The sequence below is a fragment of the Salvelinus alpinus genome, chromosome 1 (genome assembly GCF_045679555.1).
Source record: "Salvelinus alpinus chromosome 1, SLU_Salpinus.1, whole genome shotgun sequence".
Lineage (NCBI taxonomy): Eukaryota > Metazoa > Chordata > Actinopteri > Salmoniformes > Salmonidae > Salvelinus > Salvelinus alpinus.
Window position 1 is genome coordinate 9035025 of NC_092086.1, and position 26724 is coordinate 9061748.

General features: G+C 42.9%; 2 protein-coding genes and 1 long non-coding RNA gene across 4 annotated transcripts in view; 1 reads left to right on the forward strand and 2 right to left on the reverse strand.

Annotated features, from left to right (window-relative positions):
* The window catches only part of LOC139569930 (uncharacterized), an 823452-nt gene that overhangs the window by 468355 nt on the left and 328373 nt on the right, over positions 1–26724 (reverse strand). For both annotated transcript variants that reach the window (XR_011673987.1, XR_011673982.1), the window contains exon 2: positions 22765–22864. This is a non-coding gene — a long non-coding RNA (uncharacterized lncRNA). The remainder of the gene's footprint in view (positions 1–22764; positions 22865–26724) is intronic.
* LOC139533561 (NLR family CARD domain-containing protein 3-like) overlaps positions 1–26724 on the forward strand; it is a 298305-nt gene that overhangs the window by 197362 nt on the left and 74219 nt on the right. The gene's annotated exons all lie outside the window — the stretch shown is intronic.
* Positions 1–26724, reverse strand: part of LOC139539816 (NLR family CARD domain-containing protein 3-like) — a 446707-nt gene that overhangs the window by 82298 nt on the left and 337685 nt on the right. The window lies entirely within an intron of this gene.

Consider the following 26724-nt stretch of genomic DNA (forward strand, 5'->3'; position numbering starts at 1 on the left):
CAGTATTGTCCTCAACCACAGCAATATGTTCCTCAGTCACGTGATCTTCATTCACTTCAGTATTGTCCTCAACCACAGCAATATGTTCCTCAGTCACGTGATCTTCATTCACTTCAGTATTGTCCTCAACCACAGCAATATGTTCCTCAGTCACGTGATCTTCGTTCACTTCGCTCATTTAGCAGTTTTTAATTCCAAAGTTCGTCTTCACAGTTGAATAAATGTCCTTTCCTTTAATCAATGTATATTCCCACCTTTTTAATCAAGATGTTTCCCTACTCCGACATCCGTCTCGAGTCCTTTTCTGCCATCCATGACGATGCTAACTCTCTCTCTTAGCTAACAATTCAATAATGAGAGACAGGAGACAGGAATCAGTTCAACCATTTATCTGGAACGTGATCATCTCAACACATACAAATCCCCATGATGCTCTGCAGCACAACCCCAATATACAACAAATACATAATACATAATAAATAAGTAAATGGACACTAAGCAAAACTCAGAGGACATTAAATGTTAAGTTCTAGAAAGTAGGGCCATGGGATAGGGTCAGAAAGGTCAGTATGTTTGATAGCTGGTTACAGAGGTGACATAACAAGCATAAGGTCCATTATAACACAGTGAAATAGGGCCATGGGATATGGGTCAGAAAGGTCAGTATGTTTGATAGCGGGTTACAGAGGTGACATAACAAGCATAAGGTCCATTATAACACAGTGAAGTAGGGCCATGGGACAGGGTCAGAAAGGTCAGTATGTTTGATAGCTGGTTACAGAGGTGACATAACAAGCATCAGGTCCATTATAACACAGTGAAGTAGGGCCATGGGACGGGGTCAGAAAGGTCAGTATGTTTGATACCTGGTTACAGAGGTGACATAACAAGCAGAAGGTCCATTATAACACAGTGAAGTAGAGGTGGGAGCTAACAGCAGACATGGACAGTGAGACGGTGTGAGGAGGTCCATTATAACACAGTAGAGGTGGGAGCTAACAGCAGACATGGACAGTGAGACGGTGTGAGGAGGTCCATTATAACACAGTAGAGGTGGGAGCTAACAGCAGACATGGACAGTGAGACGGTGTGAGGAGGTCCATTATAACACAGTAGAGGTGGGAGCTAACAGCAGACATGGACAGTGAGACGGTGAGATGAGAAGGTCCATTATAACACAGTAGAGGTGGGAGCTAACAGCAGACATGGACAGTGAGACGGTGTGAGGAGGTCCATTATAACACAGTAGAGGTGGGAGCTAAAAGCAGACATGGACAGTGAGACGGTGTGAGGAGGTCCATTATAACACAGTAGAGGTGGGAGCTAACAGCAGACATGGACAGTGAGACGGTGTGATGAGGTCAGGGGTTAAACACTAGATCAGGACAGGTAGAAATGGCAGACAGGTAAAAATGGCAGGGCTGGAAATGGACAGAGACACATTCTGATCATGGCTCAGACCTGACCTGAGACACCCAAACAGAAGATGCCATAACAAAGTCCTGACCTGAGACACCCAAACAGAAGATGCCATATCAAAGTCCTGACCTGAGACACCCAATCAGAAGATGCCATAACAAAGTCCTGACCTGAGACACCCAATCAGAAGATGCCATATCAAAGTCCTGGCCAGTAGGTTATATGGGATTTCCTTTCAAATCAAATCAAATTCAAATTGTATTGGTCACATACACATGGTTAGCATTTCATTTGAGTGTAACGACCATGCAGTAATATCTAACAAGTAATCTAACATAACAATTTCACAACAACTACCTTATACAAACAAATGTATAAGAATATGTACATATAAATATATGGATGAGCGATGGCCGTGTGGCAAAATCCCCCCAAAATCCCCCCAAAATAAACCCAAAATCCCCCCAAAATAAACCCAAAATCCCCCCAAAATAAACCCAAAATCCCCCCAAAATAAACCCAAAATCCCCCCAAAATAAACCCAAAATAAACCCAAAATAAACCCAAAATAAACCCAAAATCCCCCCAAAATAAACCCAAAATAAACCCAAAATCCCCCCAAAATAAACCCAAAATCCCCCCAAAATAAACCCAAAATCCCCCCAAAATAAACCCAAAATAAACCCAAAAAGCAACAATTTCAAAGATCTTACTGAGTTACAGTTCATATAAGGACATCAGTCAGATGAAATACATTAGGCCCTAATCTATGGATTTCACATGACTGGGAACACAGATATGCATCTGTTTGTCAGATACCTTAATAAAACAGTAGGAGTGTGGATCTGAAAACCAGTCAGAAAACCAGTCAGTATCTGGTGTGACCATTTGCCTCATGCAGCGCGACACATCTCCTTCACATAGAATTGATCAGGCTGTTGATTGTGGCCTGTGGAATGTTGTCCCACTCCTCTTCAATGAATAAGCAAGGTTGCTGGATATTGGCGGGAACTGGAACACGCTGTCGTACACGTCTATCCAGAGCATCCCAAACATGCTCAATGGGTGACATGTCTGGTGAGTACTCAGGCTTCCAGGAATTGTGTTCAGATCCTTGCGACATCGGGCCGTGCATTATCATGCTGAAACATGAGGTGATTGGTGAGGATGAATGGCACGACAATAGGATCTCATCACGGTATCTCTGTGCATTCAAATTGCCATGGATAAAATTCAATTGTGTTTGTTGTCCGTAGTTTATGCCTGCCCCATACCATAACCCCACCACCACCAGGGGGCAATCTGTTCACAATGTTGACATCAGCAAACCGCTCCTCCACACAACGCTATACACTGCGGTTTTTAGGCCGGTTGGACGTACTACCAGATTCTCTACAACAAAGTTCAAGCAGCTTAGAGAAATTAACATTCAATTCTCTATTAACATCTCTGGTGGACATTCCTGCAGTCAGCATGCCAACTGCACGCTCCCTCAAAACTTGAGACATCTGTGGCATTGTGTTGTGTGACAAAACTGCATATTTTATAGTGACCTTTTATTGTCCCCAGCACAAGGTGCACCTTTGTAATGATCATGCAGTTTAATCAGCTTCTTGATATGCCACACCTGTCAGGTGGATGGATTATCTTGGTAAAGGAGAAATGCCCACTACCATGGATGTAAAACAATTTGACAGAAACAAGCTTTTAGTGTGTATGTAACATTTATGGAATATTTTATTTCAGCTCATGAAACATGGGACCAACACTTTACATGTTGCCTTTATATTTTGTGTCAGTGGATTTACAGGAATAAACTGGTGTGTGTGTGTCCTGTGTGTGTGTGTCAAAACAATGGACACACACACTAGACACACACACACACACGTTCACACACACACACACACACACTGACACGCATTCATACACACACTGTGTGTCCTGCACTGTGTGTCCTGCACTGTGTGTCTTGCGTGTCAGTGTGTGTGTGTGTGTGTGTGTCTAGTGTGTGTGTGTGCGGGGTGTGTGTGTGTACTGTGTGTGTGTGTGCTCCGTGTGTGTCCAGCGTGTGTGTGTCTGTGTGTGTGTGTGTGTGTGTGTCAGAATGTGTGTCCAATGTGGGTCTGTGTGTGTCCTGTGTGTGTGTGTGTGTGTGTGTCCATTGTGTGCCTGTGTGTGTCCAGTGTGTGTGTGTCCAGTGTGTGTGGGTCCTGTGTGTGTGTGTGTCTCTGTGTGTGTGTGTTCAGTGTGTGTGTGTGTGTGTGTGTGTGTGTGTGTGTGTGTGTGTGTGTGTGTGAGTGTGTGTCCAATGTGTGTCTGTGATTGTCCAGTGTGTGTGTGTGTGTGTGTGTGTGTGTGTGTGTGTGTGTGTGTGTGTGTGTGTGTGTGTGTGTGTGTGTGTGTGTGTGTGTGTGTGTGTGTGTGTGTGTCAGGTTATTATTTCAGGGACACTGAGGAGTCAAAACAAACCATAAATCCTGGATAGAGGGGCTCAGTGAATGTGGAGGTGAATGTGTACAGGTGGGTCAGTGTGTCAGAGGAGGCTCTATAGAAGGACAGAGTGCCAGCTGGCCAGTCCAGATACACTCCTACTCTGTGGGAGCTGGAGGAGAGGACGTCTATGGTAGTTTCATTATTATTGTGCCTGGCAGAGTAACGGTTGTTATAGCAGATCAGACTCCAGGACTTGTCATTGTGTCCAAGCCTACAGTCATTAACCCATCCTCTCCTGCTGATTCCTTTATATGTCACTCCTATATCAGCCCCTTTCCCACTCCACTCTACCTCCCAGTAACAGCGCCCAGTCAGACCCTCTCTACACAGCACCTGTTTACATTCCTTAAATCTCTCTGGGTGATCAGGATATGGCTGCTCCTCTCTCCTACATGTCACCTTTCTGTTCTCCTCAGACAGAGAGAGGAGTCTGTCTACTGTGTTTGGGTCCAGTGTGAGATCACAGACATCTGATGGATGAAACCAGACACAATATTAGAAATCATCATCATTCACATTAGAATGTTAACTCACTTTTCAGTAATTCATTTAATCTAGATGTTTCTAGGTATCAAAAGGAGAAGTTAAGCTATCTTGAGACTTGTTTAATGATCATATGTTATACTGTATGGTAATATAAAAAACACTTATTCCCATTAATTACACACACACACACACACAAACACGCCACACAGACACACACCCACACATTGTCAAAGCAACTCTTTGTAAACTTTGGTGTCCCTGATTTCTGCTTCTGTAGAACTACAGCTGATATTTAATTTGACCAAGTAAGTAATGATGGTGGTCTTTGACTTTGACTTAAGTTGAATTAAGACTTATTCTTAGTCATATTCTTCACAGCAGTCAACACTCACATTTTCTAAGCCCAGGTTTCATTCTGTTCTCTCCACCATGTTCCACACTGTAGCGGTAAGCAGAAGAACAGACAGTCACTGAGGGATACACCTGAACTCACACACACACACACACACACACACACAAACACACACACACACACACACACACACACACACACACACACACACACACACACACACACACACACACACACACACACACACACACATACACACACAGACTGGACACACGCTCACACTGGATCATTAGCGTCAACTAACACACACACACACACACACACACACACACACACACACACACACACACACACACACACACACACACACACACACACACACACACACACACACACACACACACACACACACACACACACACACACACTGGACACACACACACACACACACTGGGGACACATACACACACACACTGGGGACACACATACACACAGTGGAGACACACATACACACACTGGACACACATACACACACTGGACACACACACACATACATACACACTGGACACACACACACACACACACACACACACACACTGGACACACATACACACACACTAGACACAAACAAACAATGGACACACACACTGGACACACACACACACACACACTGGACACACACATGCACACTGGACACACACACTGGACACACACACTGGACACACACACAGTCAAGCATTGGTAATAATGTTTTGTCTGTGTGTTCAGTGGGTGTGTCCAATGTGTGTGTGTCTGTGATTGTCCTGTGTGTGTGTGTGTGTGTGTGTGTGTGTGTGTGTGTGTGTGTGTGTGTGCGTGCGCGTGCGTGTGCGTGTGCGTGTGTGTGTGTGTGTGTGTGTGTGTGTGCATGTGTGTGCATGTGTGTCCAGTGTGTGTCTGTCCAGTGTGTGTGTGTGTGTCCTGTTTGTGTGTCTAGTGTGTGTGTGTGTGTCTGTGTTTGTCCAGTGTGTGTCCAGTGTTTGTGTCCAGTGTGTGTGAGTGTCCAGTATGTGTGTCCAGTGTGTATGTGTGTGTCCTGTGTGCGTGTGTGTGTGTTTTGTTTGCGTTTGTGTGTGTGTGTTTGTGTCCAGTGTGTGTGTGAGTGTATATGAGTGAGTCCAGTGTGTGTGCGTCCAGTGTGTGTGTGTGTCCTGTTTGTGTGGCTAGTGTGTGTGTTTGTGTGACCTGTGTGTGTGTATGTGTCCAGTGTGTGAGTGTTTCACACTGGACACACACACACACACACACACACACACACACACACACACACACACACACACACACACACACACACACACACACAGGACACACACAAGACACACTCACACACACACACACAGGACACACACAAGACACACTCACACACACACACACACTCGAGACACACACACACTGGAGACACTTACTGGACACACCTACTGGACACACAAACACACACACACACACACACACACACACACACACACACACACACACACACACACACACACACACACACACACACGGAGGGAATGTTGTGTTTGTTTAATATGGTTTTAGGACTATGAAATGTACAAAAGGATTAGCCTATGGATTATGAAAACAACAAAAATAAATGGGAAAATGGGAGAGGAGAAATGACTAGAGACAGTGTTGTTTAACTCACTGACCATGACCCATGAGTTCTTCTTACCTTTGTTCAGTAGAAAAGTCTCCCTCTCTAGACTCTATAGGACGATCCATAGACTGGTCACTCTTCATGGACACACAGCTGGGTACAGAGGAGGCTGGTCTCTCCTGCTTGATTGGGCTTCAACACAACAGAGACAAACATTACATCTCTCATCTACTCTGAGCTCAGATGGGGAAACAGAAGAAGAGTTTCATTCCGAAACGCTATATATCCATTTTCAGAAATGTTTGAGAATTTGCTTTTATTGTTTAAAGAAATTATGAAAGAGATTGGTGTGTTTTTTCACTAGCTCATCATGGAATGCGATTGTTCAATGACAGACATGTATTTGTTTAAAATCCATCACTTGATGGTTTCATTTCAGACAGTCAAATCGTCATGTTTTTTTTGCTAAATGCTATATATCTGCCTAACTCTCAGAGGAATATGTAGTACTGCTTGTTTTTATACAGTCAAATATGACCGACCGGTTCGCTTCAGTCTTATGTAGCAACATTTGAAATTGTGTTTTTCAGATTGGATAAAAGTAGAACCTCAGGGCAAAAAATGGTATATCATACACTACAGTTGAGGAACAATGGGAAAGAAATTCTGCTATGAAAAAGGATAAACTTGTAACCTCACTTTTGAGAAAATGGCCTGTTCTTTGTCTACAGGGCTGAATGTGTTGGTTCCTACTGGAGAGCTCTTCTTTGTCTACAGGGCTGAATGTGTTGGTACCTACTGGAGAGCTCTTCTTTGTCTACAGGGCTGAATGTGTTGGTTCCTACTGGAGAGCTCTTCTTTGTCTACAGGGCTGAATGTGTTGGTTCCTACTGGAGAGCTCTTCTTTGTCTACAGGGCTGAATGTGTTGGTTCCTACTGGAGAGCTCTTCTTTGTCTACAGGGCTGAATGTGTTGGTTCCTACTGGAGAGCTCTTCTTTGTCTACAGGGCTGAATGTGTTGGTACCTACTGGAGAGCTCTTCTTTTTCTACAGGGCTGAATGTTTTGGTTCCTACTGGAGAGCTCTTCTTTGTCTACAGGGCTGAATGTTTTGGTTCCTACTGGAGAGCTCTTCTTTGTCTACAGGGCTGAATGTGTTGGTTCCTACTGGAGAGCTCTTCTTTGTCTACAGGGTTGAATGTGTTGGTTCCTACTGGAGAGCTCTTCTTTGTCTACAGGGCTGAATGTGTTGGTTCCTACTGGAGAGCTCTCTTTTGTCTACAGGGCTGTTACTTTGGCAGATAATGTCACCCATCTAAATCAATATTTTATATATATATATATATGATTAACTCCCTGTGGCCTTCTGTGGGTACTACATAACTCATTCACAACACCTGCTAGGCTCATAATCTGAGGTAGCAACTGCGTCAGATCTACAAATCAATTAGCTAGACCTGTCCATTTGATTTGTAACTCAGTGAACCTGCGCAGCATTCGCTCAATTTGATGCCTACAAACAAAGATTTCAATGCATATCAAATTACCCAGCAGCCATTTACAAACAACAAATTGCCAAAAAAGTGTTATTTCTTATAAAAAAAATGTGTTCTGGCTGTTTAAATCAGCCACAACTTGAGGACAGGGACATCCATTTTGTTTAGGTTGTATACCTTTTTCTGAAGACAAATATGGTTAACCATGACCAGAAAATGTTTAACGTTTGATGGGTATGCGCCAGCACTGTATGTAATCGTTTGATGGGTAATGGCCAGCACTGTATGTCATCAAAACGTGTACCTAGGTGAATAGTGGGCGTGCTTACCAAGTAGCTGTAACCATGGTAATAATATTAATTTACCTGAGCTCATCCCACATTGTTAAAGTGAAGCAGGTCTAATTGACAGCAATGGTGAAGCTGCCATTGTGACGCAGAACAATGAGCTGGGAATAGAACGTTCAGAAGGTGAGTTGGTGCCACGGTGCTCAATAGAACTAATAGGAGCTGGCAGGGAGAAACATGACCTGAAATAAGGTCAGTTTTTTGGGGATTACTTCATAACTAGGGACAAAAGGTAATGTTATGAAACTGGGCTCCATGGCAGATGCAATGAACTATTTTATCAGAAAATAAGCATTGTTAATAATGGAATATGTCCAGCCTACTTGAGGAGCCCCGAAAATAATATTCAAAAGTTTGGTCCTTGGACACAGAGGGGTTAAACACTAAAGTTACCGTCCATCTAGTGAAGAGAGGAGAACCGGACAGTGGGAGCGTAACGATAGCTAACAAACATTTGTATATTGCACTGTTCTATACAATTGACCTTCTTTTAGTGCCCAAAAACATAATACTTCAAGGTCAACTGTAATATGAATACCAATGTAAAGCAACATTTCTCCCCTTTCCAGCTAAATCAATGAGGAGACCTTCAGGCTGCCCGTCTCTGCGTGAATGAAGAAGGCAATGAGCTTTGTCTTGTCTTTTTAAAAATGGCGGGTAGGACACCTCATGAGCTGTCCTAACCAGTTAAGAGGTACCAGCAGGTATCTGGATAATAGCCTCATGAGCTTTCCTAACCAGTTAAGAGGTACCAGCAGGTATAACAACCTCATGAGCTGTCCTAACCAGTTAAGAGGTACCAGCAGGTATCTGGATAATAGCCTCATGAGCTGTCCTAACCAGTTAAGAGGTACCAGCAGGTATAATAACCTCATGAGCTGTCCTAACCAGTTAAGAGGTACCAGCAGGTATAATAACCTCATGAGCTGTCCTAACCAGTTAAGAGGTACCTGCAGGTATAATAACCTCATGAGCTGTCCTAACCAGTTAAGAGGTACCAGCAGGTATAATAAACTCATGAGCTGTCCTAACCAGTTAAGAGGTACCAGCAGGTATAAAAACCTCATGAGCTGTCCTAACCAGTTAAGAGGTACCAGCAGGTATAATAACCTCATGAGCTGTCCTAACCAGTTAAGAGGTACCAGCAGGTATCTGGATAATAACCCCATGAGCTGTCCTAACCAGTTAAGAGGTACCAGCAGGTATAATAACCTCATGAGCTGTCCTAACCAGTTAAGAGGTACCAGCAGGTATAAAAACCTCATGAGCTGTCCTAACCAGTTAAGAGGTACCAGCAGGTGTCTGGATAATAGCCTCATGAGCTTTCCTAACCAGTTAAGAGGTACCAGCAGGTATAATAACCTCATGAGCTGTCCTAACCAGTTAAGAGGTACCAGCAGGTATCTGGATAATAACCTCATGAGCTGTCCTAACCAGTTAAGAGGTACCAGCAGGTATAATAACGTCATGAGCTGTCCTAACCAGTTAAGAGGTACCAGCAGGTATAATAACGTCATGAGCTGTCCTAACCAGTTAAGAGGTACCAGCAGGTATAATAACCTCATGAGCTGTCCTAACCAGTTAAGAGGTACCAGCAGGTATCTGGATAATAACCCCATGAGCTGTCCTAACCAGTTAAGAGGTACCAGCAGGAATAATAACCTCATGAGCTGTCCTAACCAGTTAAGAGGTACCAGCAGGTATCTGGATAATAGCCTCATGAGCTGTCCTAACCAGTTAAGAGGTACCAGCAGGTATCTGGATAATAGCCTCATGAGCTGTCCTAACCAGTTAAGAGGTACCAGCAGGTATAATAACCTCATGAGCTGTCCTAACCAGTTAAGAGGTACCAGCAGGTATAATAACCTCATGAGCTGTCCTAACCAGTTAAGAGGTACCAGCAGGTATAATAACCTCATGAGCTGCCATAACCAGTTAAGAGGTACCAGCAGGTATCTGGATAATAGTCTCATGAGCTGTCCTAACCAGTTAAGAGGTACCAGCAGGTATAATAGCCTCATGAGCTGTCCTAACCAGTTAAGAGGTACCAGCAGGTATAATAGCCTCATGAGCTGTCCTAACCAGTTAAGAGGTACCAGCAGGTATAATAACCTCATGAGCTGTCCTAACCAGTTAAGAGGTACCAGCAGGTATCTGGATAATAGCCTCATGAGCTGTCCTAACCAGTTAAGAGGTACCAGCAGGTGTCTGGATAATAGCCTCATGAGCTGTCCTAACCAGTTAATAGGTACCAGCAGGTGTCTGGATAATAGCCTCATGAGCTGTCCTAACCAGTTAAGAGGTACCAGCAGGTATAATAACCTCATGAGCTGTCCTAACCAGTTAAGAGGTACCAGCAGGTATAATAACCTCATCAGCTGTCCTAACCAGTTAAGAGGTACCAGCAGGTATAATAGCCTCATCAGCTGTCCTAACCAGTTAAGAGGTACCAGCAGGTATAATAACCTCATGAGCTGTCCTAACCAGTTAAGAGGTACCAGCAGGTATCTGGATAATAACCTCATGAGCTGTCCTAAACAGTTAAGAGGTACCAGCAGGTATAATAACCTCATGAGCTGTCCTAACCAGTTAAGAGGTACCAGCAGGTATAACAACCTCATGAGCTGTCCTAACCAGTTAAGAGGTACCAGCAGGTATCTGGATAATAACCTCATGAGCTGTCCTAACCAGTTAAGAGGTACCAGCAGGTATCTGGATAATAGTCTCATGAGCTGTCCTAACCAGTTAAGAGGTACCAGCAGGTGTCTGGATAATAGCCTCATGAGCTGTCCTAACCAGTTAATAGGTACCAGCAGGTGTCTGGATAATAGCCTCATGAGCTGTCCTAACCAGTTAAGAGGTACCAGCAGGTATCTGGATAATAACCTCATGAGCTGTCCTAACCAGTTAAGAGGTACCAGCAGGTATAATAACCTCATCAGCTGTCCTAACCAGTTAAGAGGTACCAGCAGGTTTAATAACCTCATGAGCTGTCCTAACCAGCTAAGAGGTACCAGCAGGTATAATAACCCCATGAGCTGTCCTAACCAGTTAAGAGGTACCAGCAGGTATAATAACCCCATGAGCTGTCCTAACCAGTTAAGAGGTATCAGCAGGTATAATAACCTCATGAGCTGTCCTAACCAGTTAAGAGGTACCAGCAGGTATAATAACCTCATGAGCTGTCCTAACCAGTTAAGAGGTACCTGCAGGTATCTGGATAATAACCTCATCAGCTGTCCTAACCAGTTAAGAGGTACCTGCAGGTATAATAACCTCATGAGCTGTCCTAACCAGTTAAGAGGTACCAGCAGGTATAATAACCTCATGAGCTGTCCTAACCAGTTAAGAGGTACCAGCAGGTATCTGGATAATAGCCTCATGAGCTGTCCTAACCAGTTAAGAGGTACCAGCAGGTATAATAACCTCATGACCTGTCCTAACCAGTTAAGAGGTACCAGCAGGTATAACAACCTCATGAGCTGTCCTAACCAGTTAAGAGGTACCAGCAGGTATCTGGATAATAACCTCATGAGCTGTCCTAACCAGTTAAGAGGTACCAGCAGGTATAATAACCTCATGAGCTGTCCTAACCAGTTAAGAGGTACCAGCAGGTATAATAACCTCATGGGCTGTAAGAGGTACCAGCAGGTATAATAACCTCATGGGCTGTCCTAACCAGTTAAGAGGTACCAGCAGGTATAATAACCTCATGAGCTGTCCTAACCAGTTAAGAGGTACCTGCAGGTATCTGGATAATAACCTCATGAGCTGTCCTAACCAGTTAAGAGGTACCAGCAGGTATCTGGATAATAGTCTCATGAGCTGTCCTAACCAGTTAAGAGGTACCAGCAGGTGTCTGGATAATAGCCTCATGAGCTGTCCTAACCAGTTAATAGGTACCAGCAGGTGTCTGGATAATAGCCTCATGAGCTGTCCTAACCAGTTAAGAGGTACCAGCAGGTATAATAACCTCATCAGCTGTCCTAACCAGTTAAGAGGTACCAGCAGGTATAATAACCTCATCAGCTGTCCTAACCAGTTAAGAGGTACCAGCAGGTATAATAACCTCATGAGCTGTCCTAACCAGTTAAGAGGTACCAGCAGGTATCTGGATAATAACCTCATGAGCTGTCCTAACCAGTTAAGAGGTACCAGCAGGTATCTGGATAATAACCTCATGAGCTGTCCTAACCAGTTAAGAGGTACCAGCAGGTATAATAACCTCATGAGCTGTCCTAACCAGTTAAGAGGTACCAGCAGGTATAATAACCTCATGAGCTGTCCTAACCAGTTAAGAGGTACCAGCAGGTATAATAACCTCATGAGCTGTCCTAACCAGTTAAGAGGTACCAGCAGGTATCTGGATAATAACCTCATGAGCTGTCCTAACCAGTTAAGAGGTACCAGCAGGTATAATAACCTCATGAGCTGTCCTAACCAGTTAAGAGGTACCAGCAGGTATCTGGATAATAGTCTCATGAGCTGTCCTAACCAGTTAAGAGGTACCAGCAGGTATAATAGCCTCATGAGCTGTCCTAACCAGTTAAGAGGTACCAGCAGGTATAATAACCTCATGAGCTGTCCTAACCAGTTAAGAGGTACCAGCAGGTATCTGGATAATAGCCTCATGAGCTGTCCTAACCAGTTAAGAGGTACCAGCAGGTATCTGGATAATAGCCTCATGAGCTGTCCTAACCTGTTAGGTTAAGGCAGCTCCAAAATGCAGGTGTTTCAGCCTAGCTCAGTGCTTTCTGTGGTGGTGGGGGGCAGCCAGCTGTAAATACTGAGCGTAGGGGTTGGTAATGTTCTGTTGTTGTGCCATGATTGGCTCAGTGTTCTGTCTCTCATGGAGACATTATGTCACCACTCAATCTACAGGGAGAGCTGTAAAATTCAAGCCCATTGGGTGCTGCCATAGAGTTACATTAGAAGTGCCCATCCAAAAGGCTCAAGGTCATTTGCCACAGATAAAATGAACATCACGTTACATCTACAGTAGCTTTGATTGGACTGATCATGTCAACATCATACGTTCAAAATCTTAGCTAGCAATGAGGGGGTTTGGAATGAGTGGTTTGGAAGGAATCAATGGCTAACTGCAAGCATTGCAAAGCAATTACTAGCCAGCAATTCAGTGGAGAGGGGGTGTGGTCCAAGTCTTTCCAAAGCTTAAAATTATAAATATTCACCTGCAACACCATGGGACAGAGAAGGTTGAATACATTGGCCATGCTGTGACTTCTGCTGCATTCAAAACAACTGGAAACTGGGAAATCTCAGACTTCAGTGAGTTCAGGACAACTGGAAACTCGGTGAAAAAATGAGCTCCGACTGAGAAAATACGGTTCGAACGATCATCCAACTCGAAATTCCAAGTCGGGAACTCGTGACTCTTTCTAGAGCTCCGACCTGAAGATCACTGACGTCATAATTCAAACTTCCCAGTTCCCAGTTGTCTTGAAAGCACCATAAATCCAGCACCCCACCCTACACGAAACACATCCCTTATTTGTTTTTCCAATTCCATATGGGAAAAATGTATGGTGGAAAAACTATTGGATTTTGAACAGCAATGCTAAAACAAAATTACAAAATAATTCAAAATGAGAGGCTACAAGGACAAAACTCTTGATGCTGCAATGATGAAAATATCTAAAAAACCAAGAGAGGAATTACTAAAAACTCAACCAAAGAAGAAAAACAACAGTCTTTTGCACCAAGTACACCAAGTACTCTGAGAAAATGAAATCAATCCTGAAAAAGCACTGTCATATTCTGCAGTCAGACAAAACAATCACACACCTCTTCAAGGAACCCCCACTGGTGGTCTATAAGCGTGGTCACAATATTGGAGATATCTTGGTGAGATCTGACCTGCCCCCTGAGCTACTCAGACACTATAGGAGATATCTTGGTGAGATCTGACCTGCCCCCTGAGCTACTCAGACACTATAGGAGATAGTTTGGTGAGATCTGACCTGCCCCCTGAGCCACTCAGACACTATAGGAGATAGTTTGGTGAGATCTGACCTGCCCCCTGAGCCACTCAGACACTATAGGAGATATCTTGGTGAGATCTGACCTGCCCCCTGAGCCACTCAGACACTATAGGAGATATCTTGGTGAGATCTGACCTTCCCCCTGAGCCACTCAGACACTATAGGAGATAGTTTGGTGAGATCTGACCTGCCCCCTGAGCCCACTCAGACACTATAGGAGATATCTTGGTGAGATCTGACCTGCCCCCTGAGCCACTCAGACACTATAGGAGATATCTTGGTGAGATCTGACCTGCCCCCTGAGCCACTCAGACACTATAGGAGATAGTTTGGTGAGATCTGACCTGCCCCCTGAGCTACTCAGACACTATAGGAGATATCTTGGTGAGATCTGACCTGCCCCCTGAGCCACTCAGACACTATAGGAGATAGTTTGGTGAGATCTGACCTGCCCCCTGATCCACTCAGACACTATAGGAGATAGTTTGGTGAGATCTGACCTTCCCCCTGAGCCACTCAGACACTATAGGAGATAGTTTGGTGAGATCTGACCTGCCCCCTGAGCTACTCAGACACTATAGGAGATATCTTGGTGAGATCTGACCTGCCCCCTGACCCCACTCAGACACTATAGGAGATATCTTGGTGAGATCTGACCTGCCCCCTGAGCCACTCAGACACTATAGGAGATATCTTGGTGAGATCTGACCTGCCCCCTGAGCCACTCAGACACTATAGGAGATAGTTTGGTGAGATCTGACCTGCCCCCTGAGCCACTCAGACACTATAGGAGATAGTTTGGTGAGATCTGACCTGCCCCCTGATCCACTCAGACACTATAGGAGATAGTTTGGTGAGATCTGACCTGCCCCCTGAGCCACTCAGACACTATAGGAGATAGTTTGGTGAGATCTGACCTGCCCCCTGATCCACTCAGACACTATAGGAGATAGTTTGGTGAGATCTGACCTGCCCCCTGAGCCACTCAGACACTATAGGAGATATCTTGGTGAGATCTGACCTGCCCCCTGAGCCACTCAGACACTCTTGACACCCATTCCAAATGGGAACTACAAACGTGGCTCATGCACACAGTGTAATAGCACTATAAAAACATCCTTCTTCAGACACCCACATACAGGTAGAAACATCCCTGTTAGGGGATCATCTCATGCAAGACCAAGTGAGTAATCTATCTCATCACCTGTTCATGTGGGAAATTCTACGTAGGACAAACGAAAAGACAATTTTTTTTTTTTTTTCAATTTAAAGTTTTATTAAGTTTTCAATCAACCAACCAAACACATTCCACATTCACAGATGTGACTTAAAAAAAAAATTAAAAAAAAAATAATAATAAAAAATTGTTTTATATATGTATATATATATATATATATATATATATATATATACATACATACATACATACATACACACACACAAATAATAATTATAACAAAATTTAAATTATAGAACTTGCAGCAGCACTATCAAGGTTCTTATTAGCTATTTCCAGCCTTAGCTGAGATGACGAGCCAATAATTAGTTTTTAGATTTTACAGCACCTTACACAACACGCATCTGCTCATCTCCCTGATTCCCCCATTCACTCTGTCCAATTTGAAATATAGTTGAGTAGTGGAGACCAGAGTCTATCAAACTTGGGCTGTCTCTTGTGGAGGTCATAAGTGAGCTTTTCAAGAGGGAGAAAGTCAACAATCTGGTCAATCCACATTTTAAATGTAGGAGAAGTATTAGAGGCCCACAATAGAAGAATACATTTCTTAGCAAAGTATGAAATGGTCATGAGCAAATTTTCTCTGTCAGGATCAAGAACAAAGTCCTGCTGGGCATTAAGAAGATAGAGACACGGGGTCATATCAAACTGTACATCTAGTATTTTCTGTGCAGCAGTATGTATAGATTGCCAAAATCTGGCAATCTCTCTACAGCTCCAAAATACATGCATATAGGTTCCACTTTCAGAGGTACATCTATTACAGTTAGGAGAAATGTCTGTTTTCATTTTATGGAGTCTCAGGGGAGTGTAATAAAATTTGTACAAAAATTTGTAATTAGATTCTTTCATTTTTACATTAGTAGAGGAGCAGTATACCCTGTCGCAAACCTCCGCCCATAACTCATCACTGATAGTCAGACCAAGGTCCTTTTCCCATATTATTTTCAAAGGAGTAAAGGAGGATCCTCCTTTCTCAGAAAGGAGTCTATAGATATAGGATATTTTGCCTTTAATGGATTGTGCTGTGACAAGAAGGGTTTCAACTTCATTCAACTGAGTTCTAAACCTCCTCTTGGAAGTAAATGAGGAGATGACATGTCTAATTTGTAGATATTTAAAAAAAATGGGATCTTGGCACATTGAATTCATTGCAGAGCTCTTGAAAGGATTTCAGTGTAGTGGTCTTCTGATGAAATAGGTCTGAAAAGGTCCTGATTCCTAGAGTATGCCAAAGATTAAAGTTGGCATCTCTCAGGGCTTTTGGCAAGTCTGGGTTGCCTACTATAGGCGAGTGAGAACATATTTGGGAGGAGATGCCCAGGTATTTCTTACAGTCCCTCCACGCTCGTAGGGTACTGTAAATCACAAATGTTTTGGCTATGTTGCCCACTTCACTAAAGTTATCAATGAATATAGTTGAGCTTAGTGGCAATGAACCACAAGATTGGGCTTCTATCTGGCTCCACGTTGACTCTTGTCTGTTTGTGATCCATGTTAGCATGTTGCGGATTTGGGCAGACCAGTAGTACAATTGAAGGGAGGGAAGGGCAAGACCACCCTTAGATTCAGGTTTCGATAAAGTGGAAAGCTTGATCCTAGGTTTTTTATTGCCCCATATAAATTTGGTGATGCTTTGGTTAATTGTTTTGAAAAAGGAAGCTGGGAGATAGCATGGGAGCATCTGAAATAAATAGTTCAGTCTAGGGAGGATGTTCATACGGATTACATTAATTCTTCCTACTAAGCTAATTGGGAGGGAGATCCAGGTTTGGAGGTTGTTCTTGATTTGATCCAGGAGTGGAAGATAATTCTCTTTGAAAAGCCTATTCAGATCTCGTGTTATGAATATCCCAAGGTATTGAAACCCCTGTGTCTTCCATTGGAATGGGCATAGTGTCTTCATAGAACTGGTGACTGTAATATTGAGAGGGCAGACAGTGGATTTGTTAAAATTAATCTTATAACCTGAAAACGTGCCATACTGAGCAATTGTATCTAAAATGGGAGGAAGGGATTTCTCAGGGTTGGATATGTAGAGCAAGACATCATCCGCGTAAAGCGAAATCTTGTGCTGCAGGCCGCCTGCAGGAACACCCATAATACTTGGATTGCTCCTTATCAACTCTGCCAGAGGCTCCGCCCCCAACAAGTAGAGCAGGGGGGACAGCGAGCACCCTTGTCTTGTGCCCCGTCCCAAAGGGAATCTGTCAGAGTTCAGTCCGTTAGTAGTCACCATGGCATTTGGATGAGAGTATAGTGATTTGATCCATTTAATAAAGTTTGGGCCCATGTTGAACTTCTCTAAGACTGAGAACAGAAAGCTCCACTCCATCCTGTCGAACGCCTTCTCAGCATCCAGTGAAGCCAGCAGGACAGGGGTCTTCTGTGCGTTTACTTGATCAATAATATCAAAAAGACGGCGAATGTTATCAGAAGAGTATCTGTCTCTAATAAATCCCGTCTGGTCCGCTTTTATTATTTTGGGAAGAAGAGTGTTTAGTCTTTTGGCGAGCAATTTGGTAATTATTTTGTAGTCGAAATCCAACAAGCTTATGGGCCGGAAGGAGGAGCAGGATAGGGGGTCCTTGTCTTTTTTGAGCAACACTGTAATGCGAGCTGTGTGCATTGAGTCTGGGAGAACTCCGTTTTTGCAAAAATCCTCCAGCATTGGCATGAAAATAGGGCTAAGCTGGGGCCAAAAAGCTTTGTAGAACTCTCTGGGGAATCCATCTGGGCCTGGGGACTTGTTAGGTGGCATGGAGGTAATTGCCTCCAGGATCTCCTCAGGAGTGAAGGGGGAGTTGAGATCTTCTTGGTCGGTCTCTGATAGTTTAGGTAGCGAGATTCCCTCTAGGAAGGAGTGGAGTTCTGCCTCCGTGTGTTTTCTCTCAGAGGTATATAGTTTGCAGTAAAAATCATGAAAAGTTAAATTGATCTTTTTTGGATCATATGTGACCTCATCCTCTGCTGTTCGGATAGCCATAATTGTACGCTCTGACTGCTCTTTTTTTAATTGATAAGCAAGCAATCTACTAGGCCTATTGCTATACTCATGGTATTTCTGTTTAGTAAAGAAAACTTTTTTTTTAATCTCCCGAGTATAGTCCAAATTCAGTTTGGCTTTGGCTGCTTTAAGTTGACTCCAGGAGGTGCTGTCTGGGGATTGTTTATGTACTTTTTCACAGCGTTCCAGCTCCCTCTCCAGATCTAGCCTGTGTGCTTCCATTGCTTTTTTCTTAGAGGAAGCATATGCAATTAGATGACCTCTTAGTGTGGCTTTAGCAGCGTCCCACATTGTGGCCGGAGAAACAGGAGAATCTTTGTTGTCTTGTGTGTAGTTGTCTATCCATGTAGTTACCAATGTATGGAATGCTTCGTTTGATAGCATGGAGGTGTTGAATTTCCAGCTCTTTGATCTCGGGATGTTTTTGCAGAGGTCAAAGCGGAGGTGGACAAAGGCGTGATCCGAAAGCGCTATGGGTCCGATTGTACACGTGGCTGAATTTATGAAACTCTTTGGGATAAAAATGTAATCTATACGGGAGTAGGTGTTATGGACATTAGAGTAGTATGTATAGTCCATAGCTAAGCTATTAGTCTCTCTCCAGATATCTATCAGTCCCATCTCTTTAGTAAGAGAGTTCAACATCTTTGCAGATCTAGGATTTGTGGTGGTGACTTGAGATGATTTGTCTAGGGTTGGGTTCAGGGTACAATTAAAATCTCCGGCCAACACTCCAAAGGAAACACAATGCTCATTGAACAGAGTTATCATTTTCGACATAAAAGCAGGAGTATCTGTGTTAGGGGCGTATATGTTTAAGATAGTAATTGGTTGCCCATACAGTGACCCAGTTATCAAAATAAATCTCCCCTCCGGATCAGATATGTTTTTGTCAATTATGAATGGAACATTCTTATGGATAAGTATTGCTGTACCTCTACTGTTGGATTTGAAAGATGAGAAATACACCTGTCCCACCCAAGCTCTGCGGAGTTTGGCATGTTCAGCATCACAGAGGTGTGTCTCTTGCAATAGCGCGATGTCTGCTTTTTCCTTTTTTAGAGCACATAGTATCTTTTTCCGTTTTATTGCATGGCCTAGACCGTGGCAGTTCCATGTCAATAGATTTAAGGTACTAGTCATCGTCATCGAACAGTAATCGAACTTTAGTGCAAGTCATCTCTGGGTAAAGGTGGATAGTAGTTACAGCTGCGTTCACATAAAAGGAAAATAAATGGTTTACATAAAATAACAATCTCTGAACACCCCAGCCGAGTTCCCAAACAACTCGACATATCCCGTTGGATCTATTACCTCCCCGCTCAGTCACAATTCTGTGTTCCAACAAAAAAAAAAAGACCGGGAACAGTTAGCAACGCACAACGTCTCCCCCTCCCCACCAAATAAATGCCTCATCCTCTCCGCCCGCATTGAGTAACTGACAACGTAGCCCCCGTCCAGACCACATTAAAAAAGGGAGAAAATAAAATCAATAGCCCAGCCTACATACAGTAGGCCTAGGTTATAATATGGGGCCTATCCCTCTCAGCTAAAGGAACATAAATATAGATTGGACGGCTATAATGAAATTTAGCAGGGCGGTGGGTCTTTGGATATCGGCTATATGTTGTCTTACCTCCTTTAGTAATAACAGTAATCGCATTTAGTCAATGGTCCATTTCTCATTGACCGGGGTTGTCTTTCAAAAAACGTTTTGCCTCTTCTGGAGTTTTGAAGTGTCGCAGGGCTCCTTGGTGAAGAATCCTGAGCTCGTTTGGGTATTTGAATCCCCTAAAGATGCCTCGGTCAATGGAGCATTTCTTCACCTCGTCAAACTCTCGGCGCTTTCAGCGTATTCCAGCTGACAGATCCTGGAGTAAGGTGAGTTTGGCGTTCCCCACTGTAATGGTGTTGGTTTTCGCCGCCTGTAGGACTCGTTCCTTGTCGGTGAATCTCAGGAAACGTATGGTGATTGGGCGCGGTGGTTGTCTGGCTGCTGGTGGGGGCCTCAGTGCTCGGTGAGCTCTCTCGAGTTCTATGGGCCTGTCGGTGGACAGGTGGAGCCACTCGGGAAGTTTGTCTTGCAGGTAGCGGATCAGTGGCATGTTTCCCTCTTCTTTTTCGCCCAGATTTAATAGAACACAATTATTCCTTCGCCCCCTGTTTTCCAGGTCCTCTGTTTTCTCTTCCAGCTGCTCTATTTTTTTTTTAGCATATGCTATTGTTTCCATGGCGTCTGTCAATAAGTTTTCCGTGGATAGGATTCGCCCCTCTGCCTCGTCCAGGCGCCCCGCGTTTATGGTTATCTTGTTGTTTATGTCAGGCAAAGCATTTTCCAGGATTGTCACCTTGCCCCCTATCGCACTGAGCTGAGCGTTAATGGCATCTAGTTTAGTGTTGAGTTCTGTACGTTGGGATCTCAGCTCAGAAAAGATGTCTTCGACAGAGTGCGAGGTTGGCATTCGTTGGGCCTCGGGGGGGGACGGGTCCTCTTTCTCCTGGCTAATGGCGCTAGCTTTTTCTGAAGCTAGCTGCTTCTTGGAGGCTTTTTCTGTCGCTAGTACTCGAGTCCGGGTAAAAATGTCACCTGTAGTGTTGCCTTTTGAAGCCGCCATGACTTTTTGACTAAAGCTAAATGAGTTTAAACTTGAAGTGGAGGTAAGATTAGGAATTGGAAACTACTTGTGCGGAGCTCCTAGTTCATGCGGCCATCTCGTTCAAGGGTCACGTGATCCCCCCACGAAAAGACAATTTAATAGCTGAACACCACAGCTCAATCAGGTGTCAGAACATTGACTATCCAGTAGCAGATCAATCAGGTGTCAGAACATTGACTATCCAATAGCAGCTCACTTTGTTGAAGCTAACCATCCCATCTACTCCCTCAAATACACAGGCATTGAGCATGTTGCTCTACCAAGGAGAGGAGGTAACATGGAGATCCTACTATTACAAAGGGAGACAGGATATCCTATCTAAAAACATTGACCCCTAGTGGTCTGGATATTGACTTCGATCTCAAGCCCTTGAGAACAGTTCTCTTTTTAAATGTATATATTCTTTCTACATCTTATCAGATCCAATATGTTCCCCTGTTGATGATGTTTATTATGCATTAAGGTTGAACCAAAATATTACATGGAACAAAAAAATTAATTGACATAGGAAACAATTAAATAGGTGAAATTGAATTAAACAATAATGTATGTTGATGCTAATGTTATGTGCAATATTCAAATATTATTCCATATGATAACAATAGCCTAATATATTCAATATGCCATAAACTATAGTTTTTTTAACAGTTTCATTAATTCTTTCTAATTAACTTAATAATTATGACACACCCCTCACTATTGTCATTGGTTGCACTAATTACACTGTTTGTCTACAGAACCTGGTTCAAGTATTCATGACATCACCCTGAAGAAGACACAGTGATGCTGAAACGTTGGTAAATACCCAACACATTACTGGGAGTTTATACTGTATATGGAGTGTGGGACTCTCTTTATGTTTTATAGCTTATAGTTTATTCGCCGTTAGTCAGCACCTCCACATATATATTTTTTTATCTGGGTGTGCACCAGCTCATGTTTTTTATTGGAACAACTATTAGAACCATTTCCCCGTTTGACCGCTAGGTGTTATGGGTATTATGACACCTCCACTGTGGGGCTCTATAAAACTATTGTAACCATTTCCCTGTTTGACCTCTAGGTGTTATGGGTATTATGACACCTCCACTGTGGGGCTCTATAAAACTATTGTAACCATTTCCCTGTCTGACCACTAGGTGTTATGGGTATTATGACAACTCCACTGTGGGGCTCTATAAAACTATTGTAACCATTTCCCTGTCTGACCACTAGGTGTTATGGGTATTATGACACCTCCACTGTGAGGCTCTATAAAACTATTGAAACCATTTCCCTGTTTGACCGCTAGGTGTTATGGGTATTATGACACCTCCACTGTGGGGCTCTATAAAACTATTGGAACCATTTCCCTGTTTGACCGCTAGGTGTTATGGGTACTGTAACACCTCCACTGTGGGGCTCTATAGCGCAAATTAAATGGGAGAATCTAGAGAATGCAACAATATTAGTTTAGTCTTGCTGTGATGATCTGAGTAAAATGTCATACACTAACATCTATGAATTTAATATCTTAGAACAGTAATATTTTACATACCCATCAGCCTTAAAAAAACACAAATGTGGAAAAATGGTGGATATAGCGTTTTGGATAAAAACTCTTCATAAATTCTTTAAAAAAATGTAATCTCACCTCTTAGATTTGGTGCCATGTTCCGCAGAGGGACCCCTTTTAGAGGCAGAGACCCCCATCCTCTTTCTCCCCAGAGAGACTTACTTTACAGCACTGACCCCTAAACAGAGATCCAGCATGTTGGTTGTGGTTAACACAGTGACAACTAAACAGAGATCCAACATGTTGGTTGTGGTTAACACAGTGACAACTAAACAGAGATCCAACATGTTGGTTGTGGTTAACACAGTGACAACTAAACAGAGATCCAACATGTTGGTTGTGGTTAACACAGTGACAACTAAACAGAGATCCAGCATGTTGGTTGTGGTTAACACAGTGACAACTAAACAGAGATCCAACATGTTGGTTGTGGTTAACACAGTGACAAATAAACAGAGATCCATTATGTTGGTTGTGGTTAACACAGTGACAACTAAACAGAGATCCAACATGTTGGTTGTGGTTAACACAGTGACAACTAAACAGAGATCCAACATGTTGGTTGTGGTTAACACAGTGACAACTAAACAGAGATCCAACATGTTGGTTGTGGTTAACACAGTGACAACTAAACAGAGATCCAGCATGTTGGTTGTGGTTAACGCAGTGACAACTAAACAGAGATCCAGCATGTTGGTTGTGGTTAACACAGTGACAACTAAACAGAGATCCAGCATGTTGGTTGTGGTTAACACAGTGACAACTAAACAGAGATCCAACATGTTGGTTGTGGTTAACATAGTGACAACTAAACAGAGATCCAACATGTTGGTTGTGGTTAACACAGTGACAACTAAACAGAGATCCAACATGTTGGTTGTGGTTAACACAGTGACAACTAAACAGAGATCCAACATGTTGGTTGTGGTTAACACAGTGACAACTAAACAGAGATCCAACATGTTGGTTGTGGTTAACACAGTGACAACTAAACAGAGATCCAACATGTTGGTTGTGGTTAACACAGTGACAACTAAACAGAGATCCAACATGTTGGTTGTGGTTAACACAGTGACAACTAAACAGAGATCCAACATGTTGGTTGTGGTTAACACAGTGACAACTAATTATTGTATGTCAATTGTTCTCATTTATTCATTATCTCTTTGAGGAATAAAACATTTACTAACAGACATAGAAACAGTCAGGTGATTTAATGCATCACATGAACATGTAGTTGTGACATTTCATCACCATGGTAACTGTCAATAATAATAATATGTCACTGTTTGTTAAGGTAGTTATAGACATTACAGCAACACAAGGCCATGTCTAACACTTGTTTTTATTAATTAACAGTAGGCTTTTTATCGTCTTACAATCTGTTATTTTCTAAATGTATCTGAGAATGTAGACAGAAGGGCTAAAACGGACATGATTGATCTGAGGGGGAAATCATTGATCCATTCAGAAAGGTTATTTGCATCAAGTAAGAGATTTTATATTATGTAAAGTAGACTAGGTTATAATGTATAATAGTGGGTTGTTAGTGATATGTAGATGTTATATTATGTAAAGTAGGCTAGGTTATAATGTATAGTAGTGGGTTGTTAGTGATATGTAGATGTTATATTATGTAAAGTAGACTAGGTTATAATGTATAGTAGTGGGTTGTTAGTGATATGTAGATGTTATATTATGTAAAGTAGACTAGGTTATAATGTATAGTAGTGGGTTGTTAGTGATATGTAGATGTTATATTATGTAAAGTAGACTAGGTTATAATGTATAGTAGTGGGTTGTTAGTGATATGTTATATTATGTAAAGTAGACTAGGTTATAATGTATAGTAGTGGGTTGTTAGTGATATGTAGATGTTATATTATGTAAAGTAGACTAGGTTATAATGTATAATAGCAGTTTGTTAGTGATATGCAGATCAAGGTCTATACCTCAGCTATAGCCTACATATCATAGATGACCAGCCTAAACCTGTTCAGATCAGTTCACATAATGTTATAGTCCTACCAGTAGCAGGACAGAGAATGTACTGTATATAGCCTACATATCATAGATGACCAGTCTAAACCTGTTCAGGTCAGTTCACATAATGTTATAGTCCTACCAGTAGCAGGACAGAGAATCTACACTATATATACAAAAGTATGTGGACACCCCTTCAAATTAGTGGATTCTGCTATTTCAGCCACACCCGTTGCTGACAGGTGTATAAAATCGAGCAGACCGCCATGCAATCTCCATAGACAAACATTGGCAGTAGAATGACCTGTACTGAAGACCTCAGTGACTTTCAACGTGGCACCGTCATAGGATGCCACCGATCCAACAAGTCAGTTCGTCAAATTCCTGCCCTGCTGGAGCCCCCCGGTCAAATGTGACTGCTGTTATTGTTGCCCCAGTCAACTGTGACTGCTGTTATTGTTGCCCCGGTCAAATGTGACTGCTGTTATTGCTGCCCCGGTCAAATGTGACTGCTGTTATTGTGAAGTGGAAACATCTAGGAGCACGGCTCAACCGTGAAGTGGTAGGCCACACAAATTCACAGAATGGGCCCGCCGAGTGCGGAAGCGCATAAAAATGGTCTGTCCTCGGTTGCAACACTCACTACCGAGTTCCAATCTGCAACGTCAGCAAAATAACTGTTTGTCGGGAGCTTCATGAAATGGGTTTCCACGGCCGAGCAGCCGCACACAAGATAATCATGCGCAATGCCAAGCATCGGCTTGAGTGGTGTAAAGCTCGCTGCCATTGGACTCTGGAGCAGTGGAAACGTGTTCTTTGGAGTTATGAATCACTCTTCACCATCTGGCAGTCCGACGGACTAATCTGGGTTTGGCGGATGCCAGGAAAACGCTACCTGCCCGAATGCATAGTGCCAACTGTAAAGTTTGGTGGAGGAGGAATAATGGTGTGGAGCTGTTCTTCATGGTTTGGGCTAGGCCCCCTAGTTCTAGTTAAGATAAATCTTAACGCTACAGCATAAAATAACATTATAGACGATTCTGTGCTTCCAACTTTGTGGCAACAGTTTGGGGAAGGCCCTTCCCTGTTTCAGCATGCCAATGTCCCCGTGCACAAAGTGAAGGTCCATACACAAATGGCTTGTGGAGATCGGTGTGGAAGAACTTGACTGGCCTGCACAGCGCCCTGACCTCAACCCCATCCAACACATTTGGGATGAATTGGAACGCTGACTGCGAGCCAGGCCTAATCACCCAACATCAGTGCCCGACCTCCCTAATGCTCTTGTGGCTGAATGGAAGCAAGTCCCCGCAGCAATGTTCCAACATCTTGTGGAAAGCCTTCCCAGAAGAGTGGAGGCTGTTATAGCAGCAAAGGGGGGACCAACTCCATATTAATGCCTATGATTTTGGAATGAGATGTTCGACTAGCAGGTGTCCACATTTTGGTCATGTAGTGTATAAAGCCTAATCTAAATCAAATCAAATCAAATGTTATTGGTCACAATGTCAGAGCGGCATAGACTAAGATACAGTAGAATAGTATAGAATACAGTATATACATATGAGATGAGTAATACATAGACTAAGATACAGTAGAATAGTATAGAATGCAGTATATACATATGAGATGAGTAATACATAGACTAAGATACAGTAGAATAGTATAGAATACAGTATATACATATGAGATGAGTAATGCCAGATATTTATAGCCGAGGCCAGATACTTTTCACAACATTTCCAACAGAGACCATCAGGTTGGTCGGCATGATTAGTGATCATACTGTAGCTCAAACCTACTGTGACTGTTGAATGTCTGACGACGACCTAACTTTATAATAGTTTGTAGCCTACCTACCAGAATCTGCCTGTCTTTCCTTCAAATCAACACATTTATCTGTCTTCTAACACTTTTAAATACTTTAAGGTACTACTTACTATTTATATATTACTATTTATATTTTTAACAACTTTTACTTTTACTTCACTACATTCATGAAGAAAATGATGTACTTTTTACTCCATACATTTTCCCTGACTCCCAAAAGTACTC